An 18,104-nucleotide genomic window follows, 5' to 3' on the forward strand; every position below is an offset into this window, starting at 1 on the left:
TATGGCTGAGTGAGGATGAAGATCATATGAGTGATCATAGAATCACAGAATCCTATAATTTTTTGGATTGGAAGGGATTTTAAAGATCATGTAGTTCCAAGCCCCTGCCCTGGGCAGGGACACCTTCAACTAAACCAGGTTGCTCCAAGCCCCGTCCAACCTGGCTTGATGATGCCACGAGACAAGAGCGAGGTCCCAACTTGGCTTTGCACCACTGGAGACACAAAATTGTGGGGTTTCCATGGTCCAAATCCAGGCTTTGATCCCGCTGCCCGTGCCAGGCACAGCGTGGGAGCAGCCACAGGCACAGCCCCACACGGGAGCGGGAAGGGAAACGTGCCTTGCTCTGTTCTCCACACCAAGCCTTCCTGGAATGTGGCTTTGCTTTAGGACAGGAGCCAAGCAGGGCTGCTTTGCCCCAGGAGGCAGCACCGTCCCAGCCTCGAGATGCAGCGAAATTCCTGTGCTGTCGAGGGCTCTCGAGAGCAGCAGATGGAATTTTCTAACCCTGCTATTTCCAGATCAAACGAATCCCCTGCGAACCCAAACCCCCGAGTCTTCACACGCCGGGCTGGGCCTGTGGGAGCTCTGCAGATGGTGTTGTTCCTGTCCTGCAGCTGGAGAAACTGAGGCAGGGAGAAGGGTTGGGGAAGTTCTCCTCTCTGCCCTCAACTTGACCGGTGAAGAACAACAGCCCCCAAAGCTGCCGGGACCAGAATCCCCACCTCCTGCCCCAAAAGTGATGCCTTGGACCCAACGGTCAGCACAGAAACACTGTGCAGGTGAATGTGGAAAGCAACCCCCATGGAGATATTTAATGAGGAATTTGGGTTTATTCAGGGGTGAAATGGGAAAAAATATCCCCTTTGAGTGCCTCTTTTTGCTGCTTTGCAGTGGGTACATCCTGAAGTGTCTTTAACCCTTCCCTTGTTGTGTTCACATGCAAATATGGGTGAAATGGGGCATTTGTAGGATTAATCCAGGCACTCAGCCAGGCTCCAGCTGACTGGGGGGCTGGGAAGGGAAGACCCTGCTGCGTGTGGGACACCCGGGTCTGCCCGAGGCTTAAGGACACATCAGCTTCACCAGCTCCCACTTGCATCCCCAAATAACTGCAAGCCCCAAACTGTCCCTAAAGATGCACTTCAAATGTCCTGCAGAGCAATACATTCAAAATTCAGGGCTCACCTAAAGGGTTTCTGAGGTTTACACCGAGGATAATTTGCCATTTTGGGACTGTTACTCACAGACACGATTCTCAAAGCTCCAACTCACCTCCCAGCAGCTGTTTGATGGGGCTGGGAGGGTCTGACCGAGGTGATGATGGCTTTTGGAGTAAATATTCAAGTTTTGAACTGGTTGTTAGCAAAGCACCCGCTTTCTCCTCTGGGAGACAGGTTTTAGAAAGGAGTCCCTGACAGCTCCCAAACTTCCTGAGCCAAGGAAAAGGAAAGAAATTGGTAGATAACACAAGTGGAGGGTTGTTACTTTGGGAAGAGCATCTCTGGCCACCAGCCACCAGCTCGAGGTGCTGGTCCTGCCCGCTGACACTGCAGCTCAGCCCTCTGTGCACATCTGGATCTGCAGGAACATCTGCAGGAAGCAGCCACGAGCCGTTCCTGTGCCCCTGGGACCCCTCTGCGTGGGATCACACCTGGATGTCACACTCCTGTGTGCCCACCCACCCTCCTGGCATCGGATCTGAGAGCGGGAGCTGAAGAAAACAAGTTAAAACCCCTCCTACGATCAGTTAGTTCAGTTGAACTTCCAGTGCTTTTTGTGGCTCACTGGCTACAAAGACCACACTAAGAGATTTCAACGCCTTTAATTGCTCGAGTGGGGGTTAGTGCACCGTGATAATCTGGGATCAATCATATGGCAAACAAGCTTCCAAGGAAAGATTTGTTCTCAGTGCTGACGGATAGGATGCTACCAGGAAAAAGACTGCCTTTTCTCTTCACAGTGCCAACTAGAAAATGGACTTTTACATCTTTCCACGAGATCTAATTCCTTCATGCAGCGGGAAAGTTACACAGTCTGGGGAAAAAAAACCCCAAACCTGTGTGGATCTGCAGCAGGTAGATGGATTGGATTAGGTGGTTCATGAAGCTCATTATCTACCAAAGAAATGACCCATCGTCCCTCTGGCTTTGAAATCCATTCATTCAATCATCCATCTTCACACGTCACCTCCAGATTAGGTGACACACAGGGCACAAGTTTCACTCCAAGACAGCGGCACAGCAGGAACCGGACTGCTCAAACCACCAGAAACACCTAAAGTAGTCAAAATCATGTGTAGCCAGGTACAGGAATGAGACTTTGGCTCCACATTCTCATCGCAGTGAATTCCCAAAACCTGCTGATCCCCTCTAACACAATCACAGGCACAACTATTAGACGCGGGCAAAACAAAAACTTTTAAAACCTGAGTTTAAAGTAAACCAAAGGGAGAAAAGAAATTACCCAGCGCTAGCTGGAAGCCTTTCCTTTCTGCACGGTTGCTTAAACCGCGTGGAAAACAAATGGGGGGGGGATAAAAAAATCTACTTACAGAGACATGGTGCTTCCCGCGGTGGCTCCACCGACATTCCCGTGCCTTTGCCCCCGAAAAACTCCCGCTGCCTCGGTCCAGCCCCGCCCCAGCGGCTGGAAAGAGCAGCTCCAGGGCAGTATTTAATGCTGCTGTCAGACCCCGCCTCTGTGGCATCCCCCGCCGGCAGGTCCTGCCCGACCCCCGGGCACGACCCCGCCGCGGCTCCCGGCGCTTGCCAAGCCTCGGGAGGAGAAGGAGGGAAGGCGCTGGATAAATAACACCGGGGGAAGGAAGAGAGAGGGGGGCATCGGTTTTAAATCCAAACAAGCCTGCCGGGGCTGGCTTTAGGAAGGCTGCCTGGAAATTCCGCCGCCGAGCTCTGGAGCTCGGTTGGGAGTAAATTAATGGCATCGGCTTGTGGCGCTGGTAACAGATTTGTAAGACGGAGAGCGTGACTAATAGGGAACATGTGGAAAAGACGCTTTGGCAAAGGTTCCTTGGCTGTTGGGGGCGAAAAACTAACAAAAACAAAACAACAACAAAAAAAAAAAATAAAAAGAAAGAAAGAAAGAGGGAAGGCTCGCTAGCAGGAAAAACCGCCCTGGAGCTCCTGCTTTGCTGCTCCCCCAGGCAAGGCTGGCCCTGGAAGAGGTGGTGCTCCTCTCTCCAGGCTGGTGGCTGGAGCAGAGAGCAGGTGAAGGGTGGGGAAGGGGGTCTGAGCACACACTGAGGCTTTCAGGCTTCTTTGCAGGAGCAATGATTAGCAAGAAGTAGGATGGGAGTGCACGGGAAGCCTAAGTCAGGTGGCTTTCAAGAAGAAAACCTCCATCCTGGTGCTCCAAGGAGCACCTCTCATCCCTGCTCCATCCGTGGGGAGCTTTGGCATTGCCATCCCAGCAGGGTCAGGGCTCTGGGTGTCTGCTGAGGTGGAAATGGGGAGTGAAGGCAGAAGGTCCATCCAAGGGATGGAGAAGGAAGCCACAGCAGCAGCCAAGGCATGGAAAGGATCAGATCCAGTCTCCGAGGGCACAAAGCACGGGAAGATGTTTAAATGCATTTCATTTAAGGGGAAGGTTGGGAACCACATGGTTTATCAGGAACTTTCATCCCAGGTCCTGACAAAGCAGGATATTCATCCTGCTGTCAGACCTCTGGTTTCCCAAAGAGCTTGAATGGATGTGGAAGGGCAATTCCTGCTCACTGGAGCATCTGGAACCAACAGCCCTCAAGGCTCTAAGTTATAAACTAATTACTCACCGACAGTGATACATTATATATTAATTACTCATACACAGTGGTAAGTTAATTCACTGCTTGGAATTAGTCATCTGAGACGGGCAAGTGGAAAAGCCCTGTCAGCTAAGTCAGGTGCAGGGGAAACCACATCCTTGTGGGAATAAGCCACACCAGGGAAACCAAGTTTTGGGGGGCATTTTGGGGAAATAAGGAGTTAAATTAGCACGATTTATCACAACCCTGGCTTCGTGCTTCAACTGCAGCACACGGCACAGCAACAACCTGCACTCTCAAAGGACAGAGGGAGCTGGTTTCAGAGGAGAGCACCAGGGCTGGAGATCTCCAAAAACCCCCAGCCCCCCTGGAGATCTCCCATTGGGATCCCTTTGGGAGGGTGAAAACATGCACAGGCTGAGGCCACACTATCCCTTCGTGTTGCTGGGGTAGGGTTTGGCCTCCAGGGATCTCCTTCCCCTCATGGTCCTTCACGTCTGGGCGCAGTGTGGTGGGGGTCACCTCGTGGTCACCTCCAAAGGGGCCACTGGATGGTCTTTGGGTGCATCCCCCACAAGGAGGGACCCCACAGCTCCCAGCACATGTCCCACCACCTCCTAAAACACCAGCCCTGTGAGATCCATCGGGCCTGAGGGGCGGCCACCGAGGTCTCATTCCCATCAAAGAGCTGTGCTGAAACTCCCGCCCGCTCCAGCCGGTGCAGGATGGAGCTGTGGGGAAGTATTATTAGTTATTTAAAAATAACCAGCTGAGAACAACTTCCAGGCTCTGCAGGACTTCAGGCAGCAGCTCAGAGATAAAAAGGCAGCTCGGCGTGGTCCCGGCCCCGTGGGTCACACAGATTTTCCAGGCCCTTTGCTTTCCGACCGCGTGGGTTTATTTACAAACGCAGCAATTGCTGCCTGGTGGAAGTTTTTTGGGGGCATCTGTGCTCCAGGCAAGCCAGGCAACATCTGCTCCTGCTCCAGCTGAGGCCCAGCCTCTCCAGCCACCCCAGTGGCAGGGACTGAGTGGTTCCCACCACCAAAGCATCACCCAGGGAAGGAGGCAGAAGGCTGAAGGCAGAGCCACAAATGAATGTACAGGGGAAACCCGCCCCTGCAGCATCCCATGCCCTCAATTTAATGCTTGGCATCGAGAAAAGGGGAATGAAAGAGAGGAGACAGAGGGGAAAAGATGTGATGAAGCCTTGTATAATTCCGGCTGCCGCTGCTGGGAGTCACCTCTGCAGGTCACCTCTCCCCCAGGCACCGTTTGTGTTTCAGAGCAGGGATCTATACATATTTATTTAAATGTCCCATTGAAATAAATAAGTGCTGTCACAAATGATAATGAGACCTGGTGTAACATCTCCCTGCTGCGTCACTGCTGAGCAGGGACCATAATTGTCCACTCTGAGCACAAACCTCCAAAGCTCTGCACTGGGTTGTGCTGACAGCTCATTTTCTTCTCTGATTTCCCCCTTCTGGATATTTATTTGTTCAGCTTTTAAGCTGAATGAAATGAAGACACATTTTGCAAATGATAAGCCTGTTTTTTTAAAACATGGCCCAGGAAGCAGCATCACTGACTTGGGACAAATGTCACAAAACTGAAATAAATTAAGAATGTCAGGTTTTACCTTGTTGGAAATTGAGATTTTGAGGTGACAGAATTTCATTCCTGAGAAGCAAAAACGCTTGAACACCACAAGTGAGGGAAAATGCTGAAGGAAATCTTATTTTAAATCTTATCTTTTCCTCTTGGATTAACTTCTCTAACCTTTTCTCCCTGACTCTCAGACGTGGGATGCAGGACAAATCCTCACCCTTGGTGGCTGTGGGTGCCATCCACTTTGTGAGGGAAAGTATGGCAAAGGACCTGCTAAAAAAGGAATACTGGACTTGGAAAATACTGTGATCTTTTACACAGTCTTAAAGTTCACTGAACTGTGTTATTTATTTGACATTTGTAGTGGCTCATTCCCAGGCAGTCCTTGGTTGACAGAACCAGGTAAACCTGCAGAGAACACCAGAATGGTTTGGGCTGGAGGGGACCTTAAAGATCCTGTAGTTCCAAACCTGGATGTCCCAGGGATCTGCCCAGGAGATGCAGAGCAGAGACAGGAGGGAGCAGATGGGAATGGCCCCAGTGCTGTTCAACTCAGCCATGCCAGCCAAGGACTTCCAGGCTCCCTTTCCATCCCACCACACTCCCAACTTAACGCAGGAAAACATCTCTTCCTCCTTCACACAGAGCTCTGGGGGTTCTCTAAGACTTGGGACTAATCAGGGCTCCCATCCCCGGAACTCAGCCAAAACTTTAACTCTCCTAAAAACCCAATTCACAGGCAGCAGAAAAAGCTGTGCCAGGGGCTGCTGCTAAAATCTGCCCCATCACAAACCTCTGTGAGGACCTTTCAGGACAGAGGTGACAACAATCCCAGTGCAAACGTGTCATCTGGGTGACAGAGAGACAAGGGCTCTTCCTATTCACCCTCAGGTTGATCTTTGGATGAACCCAGGAAGGTTTTGATCTGGATCAGGATGATGTGGTTGGTCTCTGGCTCTTTGCAAGAGAAAATCTGATCTCACACACTTTTCCAAAGCCTGTGGGGATTTTGGCTGCTTAATAAAGGCTGTTTGGGCACGAGGTGAAGGCTGTTTTCTTCTGTCCACTCTGCAAATGTAAACTCGGAATTTCCATGGAATTTGGGCCATGGTTGTGCCTCAGTTAGCCCAGAAGATGGGTCAGAACATGGAATTTCTATGAATTTCTGCACTGGTTTCTGCCTGGAGCAAAAAGCCAATGCTGTTAGCAGAAAGAATAACATTTATGCTGGAAAACAGGGAAAGGTTTCCTTTGGAGATCACTGACTGATAGGTAAAAGCACTTCACTTTGAAAACGACCAAAAAATTAATCTGATATGGTTAAAAACAATAAGATCTAAATTCCAAAGCACAAAAAAACAGAGGAAGCATTTAAACCTGGGCTGGAGAGCAGAAGGGATTTATTCCAGCCCTTCCCAGCTGCAAATTTCGCTGTGATGGACACATTCCTGAGATAAATTTCAGTGTGGAGAAAAAAACACCTTTTTTTTTTTTTTTTTTCAGAGGGGAACCTTTCTGCTGAAGTTTTCCAAGGTGGTGAGATAACACAGGGGAGGCCCTGAAAGGTGGCAAGAAGGGACTCACGGGGAGCCCCGGGATGTGGCTCAGCAAAACCCTTATATAGCACTTTTTTCCCCCGTGTCTGTTCCTGCTCCAAAGAAAATATTCTGCCTCAATAGCCAGGGGTCAAACGGTGCAATCATTCCCCTTCTGTATTTGCTTCCCTTTCCTGAAGTAGCTGGAGGAGGGATGGGAATGAAGGGCCATGTCCAGCCCCGCCCGTCGGGGTCACCCCCGGCGTTAGCGCTGCCCACCTTCCTCCTGCAAACCCATCCTGGCTCCCTGAGCTCTCATAACAGGAAGCAATAAACTTTCCAGCCTGTGAAGCCAAGCCAGGCTTGACTTGCTCCAGACTTTCCTGAACTCGTACAAAAAAAGAGTGACAAAAAAATAAAATAAAATAAAATAATAAATTCAATTAAAAACCAGAGGAAATCCGTCCCCGCACAAAGGTCACGGCACGTCGTCTCCTCCCTCCCTGCTCCATGTGGACATTCCTCCATCCACAGTTCACCCAGCAGAGATGCCTTAATGCAGGCAGGGGCAGAGGAAAAAGGTCAAGGGTGCATGGGAAATGCTGGAGAATGCTGGAAAAAAAAGGGCAAACAGACACGGGTTTGGCCGTTCCAGAAAGGTGTGGGTTGGTTGGTTTGTTGGGTTTTTTTTCCCTTTTCCCCTAACACCTGTGGATAGGCAGAGATGGTGTGTGGGGAGGGAGCTTGGAAGAGCCCCAGGAAAAGGGGGCAGGAGAGGTTGGAAGCTCAGCCACGGCTTCTGGGCTCCATTCAGGACCTGCTGGGTGAGGTCCCTGACTGTTGCCAAGCGGATAAAAGGAAAATTTTCCCCTATTTTTCAGCTGCATGAAAACCATGTTCCCAATGTCAGTGCAGGAAGAGGGAAGGAGGGGTGGGAGCAGCCAGAAAGGCCTTAGGCAGAGCTTGAGGGTAAAGGCAGCAACCCCCCAAAGTGGAGCAGTTGTGTCCTCTGGATCCACACAAACAAAGCACAAGAAGGATGTGGAGCTGTTGGAGCAGGTCCAGAGGAGGCCACGGGGATGCTCCAAGGGTTGGAGCCCCTCTGCTCTGGAGCCAGGCTGGGAGAGCTGGGGGGGTTCACCTGGAGAAGAGAAGGCTCCAGGGAGAGCTGAGAGCCCCTTCCAGGGCCTAAAGGAGGCTTAGAAAAGAGGGAGAGGGATATTTTATATTTTATATTTTATATTTTATATTTTATATTTTATATTTTATATTTTATATGGGCAGACTGTGACAGGACAAGGGGAATGATTTTAATTAATCAGGGACACCTTCCACTAGCCCAGGTTGCTCCAAGCCCCATCCAACCTGACCTTGGACACTTCCAGGGATGGGGCAGCCACAGCTTCTCTGGGCAACCTGTGCCAAGGCCTCCCCACCCTCACAGGGAAGAATTTCATCCCAATATCTGATTTAACCTTGTCCTCTGTCATTTTAAAGCCATTCCCCCTTGTCCTGTCACTCCAAAGTCCCTCTCCCACTCTCTTGGAGTCCTGTTGGGCACTGGAAGGGGCTTGAAGGTCTCCCTGAAGCCTTCTTTTCTCCAGGTTGAACAATACCAGTTCTCTCAGCCCTTTCTCATAGGAGAGGTGCTCCATCCCTCTGATCATCCTTGTGACCTTCCTCTGGTGTCCCAATCCCACCATCCAGCACTTTGGAAAGTGCTCTGCTTGCAGGACCTGAGCTCAGGCAGCAGAACTTGGAAGATAAGACAAAATCTTATCTGGCCCATGGTATGCAAAACACCAAGCCTCTCTGAGAATCCCAACATTTATCCCTGGGACATCTGTTTCCCAATATTTTGGCTTTGGAGAAGCCTCTGACTTACCAGGTCAGATGGAGCCATAAGAGTGAGGCTGCTCCATGATCCGAGTGTTGTGCAAATGGGGACAAGGGCTGGGGAGAGCTGCCAAACCCTCCCTCCACCACAGGAACCCATCCCTGTCCCAGATAAACTCTGCTGCAGAGCTGCCACCCCAAATCACCCAAACACCCTCCTGAGCTCAGCCCTGGACACCAGACCCCTCTGCAAAAAATCCAGCATCAACTTCAAAAGGACACTGAAGACAACAAGAAGTTGCCCAGAGAGGTTGTCACTCCCCACTCCTGGAGGAATTCCAGGTTGGACAGGGCTTGGAGTAACCTGGGACAGTGGAAGGTGTCCCTGCCCATGGCAGGGGGTTGGAACTGGATGAGCTTTAAGGTCCCTCCCAACCCAAATCATTCCATGATTCTATGAAGACAAGAAAGCAAATGCCAGAGCAAAGGTTCCAGAGACTGAGATGGCTCTTTATGGCCCATCTCCCCATTATTAATTAGACCTAAACATAATTAAAAGGGAAAAGAGAGAGACTCGAACGGGATAAATGAGGAAGTAAAAGGATGGGATGTGCTCTTGCCAACTGTTCTTAGATAACAGAGAAAACAGAAAATAAAGGGAAAAAAAAAAGGAAACATTATTACTCCAAGTGCTTTCCTATCCTTCTGGCCGGGATCCCAGCACCAGCAGGGATACTCCTACCCTGCTCACCCAAATATTCCCATACACCATCATCACCAGTAACTATTAACTGTAAAAACCACTAATAAATTACCCCGTGGGTGATTATGCACAGATTTAATGACAGAGCCGTATTTTCATGCAGAAAAGAGGAGGATGAGGGAGGAGTGCCCGGAGCAGTGCCTGGGGGAGGGACACGGTACCTTCCCGGAGCCCGGGGATGGAGCATCGGCGGAGCCCGGACGGTCTGATCCAAAGGGAGCACGGGCTGGGAAAGGGATGGGAGCCTTCCTGGATGTGCTTACATAGGTGGGCCCCCCCCTGCTGACGCTGGAGAGGTCACAGCTCCTGCCTGACCTCTGTAGCCACCGGGTGCCCCGTGCCAAGAAGGGAGACCACGTGTCTCCTCATCCCCAAAGCGTGCAGGGCTGGAGGGGATGGGATCAGTGTCCCTCTGTCCCCTCTGGAGATACTGAGGTGGAACAGGTGCCCCCAGGCTGGCAGCCAGGTGGGATTGGAGCCAGTCCCACCTGGCCCTGGGCCATGCTGGAAGCAAAGGTTGGCTCTGAGATGTGCAGTGCTGGAGGTCCGAGCCCTCGGGCTTCCAGTGGGGCACTGGCAGCACCTTCTGCACGCCCTCCACCACACTGGGCATGGGCACAGACCTACCTGTCTGCCAGGCTGGGCAACCAACTGTCCAAGCCCTACATTGGCACCACCAAACCCTCCACCACACCATTAAACCCTACACCATACCACTAAACCCTATACCACATCACCAAACCCTACAATGGCACCACCAAACCCTCCACCACACCATTAAACCCTACACCACACCATTAAATCCTATACCACATCACCAAACCCTCCACCACATCACCAAACCCTACAATGGCACCACCAAACCCTACACCACACCATTAAACCCTACATCACATCACCAAACCCTCCACCACACCATTAAATCCTACACCACATCACCAAACCCTAGACAGGCACCACCAAACCCTACACCACACCATTAAACCCCAGACAGGCACCATCAAACCTGAGCCAGCACCACCAAAACCTACACCAGTACCACCAAACCAATGGCAAACCCTACAGCAGAACCATCAAAACCTACACCAGCACCACCAAAATCTACTCCAGTACCACCACACCAACGGCAGCACCACAAAAACCTACACCAGCAACCCCAAACCCTCTAACAGCACCAAACCCATACCAGCACCACCAAACCCTTCACCACACCCCCAAACCCTTCACCACACCCCCAAACCCTACACCAGCATCCCCAAAACCTCTAACAGCACCAAACCTATACCAGCACCACCAAACCCTACATCACAGCACCAAACCCTACATCAGCCCCCACCAAAACCTACCCCACACTGGTTGTGTCCCTGCTACCCAGCAGCCAGGAGGTCTGGGCACCCTCAGAGGACCATTATGGGATGGCATCTTCCTCCCTGTAGGATTTCCCCCTCCCCAGACAGGATCCATCGTGTGGCCCCACTGCAGGAATGCACGATCCCTTAGAGCCTGAATCCTTAATGAGTCTGTGCAGGTCACAGAGTCAGAATCACAGATTCCTTAGGGTTGGAAGGGACCTCTGGAGATCATCCCATCCAACCTCCTCCCAAAGCAGGGTCACCTGGAGCAGATGAAACGGGAACGAGCCCAGGTGGGTTTGGGATGTCTCCAGAGAGGGAGACTCCACGCTCTCCCTGGGCAGCTGTTCCAGGGCTCTGCCACCCTCAATGTAAAGAAGTTCTCCCTCACGTTGAGGTGGAACCTCTTGTGGTTTAGTTTATGGCCATTGCCCCTCATCCTGACCAAAAAAGGTCCCCAGCCCTGAGGTGAACGGCCCCGCTCGCTGCCCCTCCTGAAGCAGCAGCAGGTTGTGCCCCCACATGAGCACACAGTCTGCTTCCCAACAGGCTGCTCCAGGGAACGAGCAGCCATAAAAAGCTGGAGAGAAGAAAGGATAATACGGAATCCAGCTGTGAAAACAAGGACTGAGTCCCTCTGGGCCCACAACCTCCCTCGGCCAGCGCCGATCCCGCTCCCCGCGTCCTTCCCGCCCAGGTTTGGTCATGAATGAGCTCGCTGAGGCGGAAGGGGAAGGAAGGAGGATGTGGGAGGAGGAGGTGGACAGCCCTTCCATGCCTGTGACACAGCTGTGGGACTGAGCCAGCAGAGCTTGGGGCTGATCCACACCCCGAGACAGGAGGGCAGCGAGGGGAGGTTCCTCTCTCTTTGCTCATACAGGTGGTTGGTCCTGAAGGCAGGGATCTTCCCAGGGGAGAGTGCCAGGTGCAGGTTTTCCCAGAGAAATGAGCAGCTCAGGTGAGTCCTGCCCTGCTCACACCAAACCCTCCACCACCCTGGGGATTTGGAGGGGCTCCTGCTGCCAGGGGTACCTGCCCTGGCACCACCAGGCCTTGTGTTTTTGGATGTTTTCCAAGCAGGGATGCCTGAAGCTCCACTGTGAGGCTGGGGATGGGACACAGAGGATGTTACAGCCATGGTTTAATTCACAGTAATACTAAAATCCCCCCATGATTTGCAGAAAGGCCCTCCCCAGGCTCCCAGTCTCTCGCTCACATTTCTTCCACGCTGTCTGTCAGCCCAGAGCTGGTTCAGCTTCCTCTGCTAAGCTAAAAAAGACATGGAAAATCCTGTGGATAGAGGGTATTTAAGAAAAAACCCCTGATTCTCCTTCACTTTGTGGTAAATTCACCCTCAGAAATGCCAAGTCAGGGGCTCTGGCCTCAGCCAGCTTTTTGGGACACATCTAAGGTTGCTGCTGCTCAGCTGAGGTCCCTCCTCTCTGCTGTGGTGGTCACTGGCTGGACACCCAGCCCACCACATGCTGGTATTCCAGGAAACCCCTGGAGAATTTTCTGGGGTGAAAAGCTGCAATTAGTGACCCTGACTGAGCTCAGCCGTTACCAGAAGCTGAGGAAGGAAGATGAAGTGGTGGGAGGCTCTTCTCGAAAGTTCACTCTTTCCATCTCTGGTTCTTTCCCTCCCTTCCTCTCCAAGTCATCCTGCCTTTACCCTCCAGACACAAATAATTAAGAAACCACACCACCATCTGTGCTTCTGAGAAATGTGAAGAAGCAACAAGTTAAGGAACATGAACCAAACCCCCAAATTATGTTCTGCAGCGCTGCAGCTCCTCTGGAGCTCGTGTTGGTGCTGCTCAGCCAACTCTGCTGTTTCCAGGGTGTCTCCAGGCAGAAATGAGCAGGAGACCCCTATTCCCACCTCTTCCAAAGGCAAGAGCACAAGGAAGATGTGTTTTTGCCTTCTCTGGAGCAGTAAGAGTCCTGCAAACCATGAGCCCTGATCAGCAGCAGGGTGGTGATGGAGCAGCCCTGTGATGGAGGGTGGACAAGACATGGTGAAGGAAGGGACTTGCCTGCTGGGAGATAATATCCAAACCAGGCCCAGGACATGCCATGAGGGTCTCTCCCATGGCACTGCCACCCTGTCCCATGTGGGACTTGACCCCAGCCAGCTGCATTGTTGCCTCCTTAGATGTGCCTCCTCTGCCCTGATGAACCATCAGGGCATCTCCCTGCCACGATCCCAGGCTCCACGTTGTGTCCACCCCTATGGTTGGCCCCAAAAAGAAGCAGGGCTCCTCCTGGCACCCCTAGTGCCACATCCCACCACCCTCAGGATGCAGATCCAGACCCTGGCCAGCCCTCGTCCTGCTGTCCATTCAAAAAGTCCTCACTCCACCCATTTCAAAAATCCAGCTGACCAAGTGGGATTTCTCCTTTGGCCAGAGCCCTTCTTTTCTGCTCTTTATTTAATTGCCAAGAATTTCCAAAACCTGGTGGAAAATTAGAGAAGCAAAGCCACCCCTGCCTCGGAGCACAGTGGTTTCATTTCCTGCCAGCCATCCTCTGTCAGGCACTGAGAGCAAAATACTCCAGGCCTTTCCAACCCCTAAATCACCCTGTTGGACTCGTAATGGGGGGTGGCTGAACTACACCTAGTTCCACCTATTGAAATGAGGGGAACAGGCTCCATCCCACAGGAACTGACCCCTCTGCTGTCCCTGATGCCCCTGGAAGTGCTGATGACGTGAATTTCCAGAGGTGTTTGCTGAGGTTGGAGCCAGTGCAGAGTCGGGGGCGGAGGGTTTGTGAGCTCGAGGGGCTGGAGACGGGACGTGGGGAAACTCGACCCCGGGGAGAAGCCAAGAGGGAATTTTGGCTTTGCTGGAGAATTAGCTCTGCCAGACTAATCATGGAATCGTAGGATCATTAAGGTTGGAAAAGACCTCTGAGATCATCAAGCCCAACCATTACCCCAGCATTGCCCTGTTCACCACTAAACCACATCCCCAAGTGCCACATCCACACCCTTTTTGGACACTTCCAGGGATGGTGACTCCACAACTGCAGCCTGTTGCAGTGCCTGACCATCCTTTCAATGAAGAAATTTTCCCTGATATCCAAACTAAACCTCCCTTGGTGCAAATTGAGGTGATTTCCTCTTATCCTTTCACTTGTTATCTGGGAGCAGAGCCCGACAACCCCCTGGCTGCTCTCACCTCCTTTCAAGAAGTTGTGGAGAGTGAGAAGGTCCCCCCTGAGCCTCCTTTTCTCCAGGCTGAGCTCCCCCAGCTCTCTCAGCTGCTCCTGCTGCTCCAGCCCCTTCCCAGCTCCATTCCCTTCCCTGGACACGCTCCAGCCTCTCAGTGACCTTCTTGTCATGAGGGGCCCAAAACAGGACACAGAATTCCAGGTGTGGCCTCAGCAGTGCCCAGCACGGGGGGACAACCCCTGCCCTGGACTGAGCAAGGTGTTTGTTGGCTGGTTGTCCAGGGTGCTCTGCACATCAGCACATCTGCTCCAGCCACAGAATCAGAGAGTATCTCAGATTGGAAGGGATCTGCAAGGAGCATCAAGTCCAACTCACTTCACTCATCACTGAAGCCCTGGATCCAAAAACACCTGACGTGGGCACTGGGCTTGATAGGACCAAGAAAGGGGGTCACCTTGGGGGTCACCCATCATTCTGTCACATGCAGCTCAGAATTCCACACACACAGCCCATCACCTGCCCTCAGAAATCCTCACTCCCCCCAAAAGCTCCAGTGCCTGCCCAGATTTCTGCCCAGCTCCCGACTTCTGGAATTTCAGGCGCTTTCACCCGCGATCTGGGGAACGACCGATTTTATCCTCTTTCCTGAAACACCTCCATTGATCTAGGCAAGAGAAGGGGAACTGGGGACGTGCACTGGAAGGGGCTGGGTGAAAGCTGCTTCCCTGGGCAGGTCTGTTTTTGAAGAGCAATTATGGGCAGGGAAGACCAAATCCCGCATTCCTCGGCGAAGGAATCCGGATGATGTCACCTCCTGCCTGGTGGCAGGAGCTGCTCCTGCCCACCACGGCTCCCTCCAGGCAGCCCCTGCCTTTCCTCCAAATATTTGTGTTGGCTGGTTTGTTGGAAGCTTCCCACGACAAGGAATAACAGCAGGATGGGCTCTCCTGCTGTACCAGCACGTTGACAGGGGCCACGGGTTAATGGGGATTCACGTGTGTCAGCCAAAATTTCACTGCCAGTAGCAGAAGTGTGTGTGTGTGTGTGTGGGTGTTGGTTTTGTGTCTTTTTTTTTTATTCTTTTTTAAATCTGTGTGGTGCACTGCAGGCTGAGATATATCAGAAATCTCCTAAAATAGAAGGCTCCCTGCTCCACTAAACCACTTGGAACCAAATTCCCTCGATTTTCCAGCTCATGCATGGAGATTGGAGGCTCAGAGATGTGTCCTAATCCTGTGGCTTTCTCTCCCTTCCTTCCTATTAGGATACACCTAGTAGGATATATCTACTGGGATACAGCTACCAGGATGCCTAAAGCAAATCAGGATCTTTCCTAACCAACTGGCCTGGAATAAAATGCTCTTTTGCCTGGAAGGGGAGTCCCAGTAGATGTTTCTAGGAAAAGGGTTGCAGGGGTATGGAGCAACTGTGAGGTGGGGTGGAGGAAGGACCATGTGCCATGGTCTCCTCAAAGTGAAAAGATCTTTCCTGGCATCCTCCAAGACTGGTTTTAAGGCATTTGGGTGGGATTTAGATACCTAAACTGGGGTGTTCAACCCTCCCTGGAACCAAGGTCAGCATCTTCCCTGTGAGGGTGGGGAGGCCCTGGCACAGGTTGCCCAGAGAAGCTGTGGCTGCCCCTGGATCCCTGGAAGTGTCCAAGGCTAGGTTGGACAGGTCTTGGAGCAACCTGGGATGGTGGGAGGTGTCCCTGCCCATGGCAGGGAATTGGAACAGGCTAATTTTCAAGGTCCCTTCCAACCAAAACCATTCTGTGACGTTAGGATTCCATATTCTGTGATCTGCCTGGCCTCCAAGGGCTGGTCTGGGACTCAGCTCAGTTTCCAGCTCTTCTCTCCCCTCTAAACCTCTCCACGGGCTCTCAGGAACCAGGAGAGCAGAACCACGCCCTGTCCAAGATGTGTCATCCCCCTGCAACTCTTTCCTGCTAGTTCACATCTTTAACTATCCTTAAAAACACCCACCCCACACCAAGGTGCTGCTCAATCACCTGCTTCTCCTCCTCTCCTGTGATGCTGGAGGAGGGAAGGTGGACACAACCAGAGGGATCAGGAGCTGATTGGAAAGTAGGTGTCTTATGGATAAAGACCTTCCTTATGCTCTAAGATAACCCACTGCTGGCACATGAGGAAGTTTCACACTCTCACACCTTGGGAGAGGGGTAATCCTGCCCTTCAGTGGAAAAAGAGCAGCAGGAGGGTGTTTTTTTGTGAGATGCTCGTGAGGTTCAATCACTCCAAACCCCACAGGTCTCACCAAGCCCCTGATTTTCCCAAAACTTGGGCTGTGTCACTGAGATCCCACAAAGACACAGGGAGAGGAGTGATGGGGTGTGTTTTTAACACCAGCTTTGCCCCGTATCTGTGGGGGTGAGCTGGTTTGGGTAATTAAAGAAGCACATTTAAGCGACTGCCTCCTGCAGCTGCTGATCCTCTCGCTCTGCCCAGCTGTGAGCACGGACAGGAGCCCCAGGCACCACGGTCTGTCCCTCTCAGTGCCAGATGTGACCTTCACTGGCACGATGGATCCCTAAACCTGGATGGATCCCACCATGCTGAGGGATGAAATCATCTCTCCTTCCCCACGGGGGACTTCAGCCTGCAGTAACCTCCCAAAGCCAGGCATTTTGCAGCAGCTCTAGCCCTAAATCAACCCTTCTCCTTAATTAGCACGGGACTTTCATCACTGCTCTGTTGTTTTTAAGCTCTGGTGATAAAAGGTTTCAGTGAATATTTCAAACCGTGCATTAACTACACCCTGCCAACACAAACACCATAAAAAGCACTCCCTATAAATCTGACCTCACCCTCACTACTTGCTATTAAAATCCTCTGGAACGGCTCAAAAAGTGCCAGGAGGCTCTGCAGCCACGAGATCCGGGAGACAGGGACTAAAGCTTGCAAGAAGGGAGCTGCCCGGAGCAGAGTTTCCTCCTCACCCTCCCACCTCGGGATCTCCGGGAGAGCTCCGCTCCTGGAAGATTAAATAAACGAGCTCCACCCCCACACGTGTCCTGGCTGGCACATGAAACCTGCAGACACGGAATTTCTTGGAGAAAGCTGCCCTTCTGCCTTGGCTAAATCCCTCTCCTCCTGTTTTCCACGGCATTCCCTCTCTGCTGTCACAGCCAGGAGTTAAGGTTATCCCACAAAACTGGGAGCGCCCCACTGACCCCACAGCTCAGGGCTGACACAGGAGGTCAAACCCTACGTTTGGCACTGGAGTTGTCCCTGATGTGCAGGCACAGCCTTGGCCAAACCTCACAGCAGCCCCGAGGGCCGAGGAGAGGGAGGGCTGGAGCAGCCCCCAGGCAGGGACCAGCCCCAGCTCTGGTCATTTTGCCACGGGTCCCGCCCCCTAAAAACCAGCCCGAGCCATCTCCCAGGCTGGGGCCAAAGCAGAGGGCACAGCAGTGCCCCTGCTCTCCCAAAATCGCGGTGACACACGGTCCCTCTCCCCACCCCGGGGGTGTCGGGAGAGCTTTGCTCTCCAGCCGGAGCTCCTCACCTCTCCGCTCCCACCGGGATGCCGGGCGGGTCTCCACGCCCCAGACAGAGCCGTGGGATGCCTCACTCTCCACCAGCCCAGCGTTCCTCGCTCCGTGCCACATCCACGCTCCGCACACCTCCGGCCCCATCCAAGCAGCCGCGGCTGATCTCACCCGTCTCCCTCCGGCCCCGCCGCACGGAAAACGCTTTGTCTGGGAATTCTGCAGCCCCAGAGCCACCACCTCCCACCAAGCCAAGCCAAACCAAGCATGCAACGCAGCCCCACTGCCAGGCAGGCTCCCTGCAGTGCCCTTGGAGGAGCGGCGGCAGGAGCGGCTCCTCCCGGCCGGCTGCTCCGGCAGCTGGAGCATCATCACACGGCATCATCCAGCGGCTCTCCCCGGAGCCCCGGCACAGCTAATGGGTTGTGACATCTGGGGTGACCCCTAAACACCTACCAAACCCAGCATGGAGTGTCCCTCACACAGCCCCTGGGGGCTGAGGTCAGCACAGGGCCCCGGCCCTGGCGCTCTCCCCTTTCCTGGGAGATCCAACCA

General features: G+C 52.7%; 1 protein-coding gene across 3 annotated transcripts in view; it reads right to left on the reverse strand.

The window, feature by feature from the left end:
- Window positions 1–18,104, reverse strand: part of GJC2 (gap junction protein gamma 2) — a 37,439-nt gene that overhangs the window by 7,635 nt on the left and 11,700 nt on the right. The window contains exon 1 of one of the 3 annotated variants that reach the window (XM_051768401.1): window positions 2,555–3,015. The exons of the other annotated variants lie outside the window; for them this stretch is intronic. The gene's annotated coding sequence lies outside the window, so the exon portion shown is untranslated. Of the gene's footprint in view, window positions 1–2,554; window positions 3,016–18,104 lie in introns of those variants that run through there. 3 annotated transcript variants of the gene reach the window in all.

This window comes from Manacus candei, unplaced genomic scaffold, assembly GCF_025592945.1.
Source record: "Manacus candei isolate 608988 ecotype Guabito, Panama unplaced genomic scaffold, ASM2559294v1 h1tg000094l, whole genome shotgun sequence".
NCBI lineage: Eukaryota > Metazoa > Chordata > Aves > Passeriformes > Pipridae > Manacus > Manacus candei.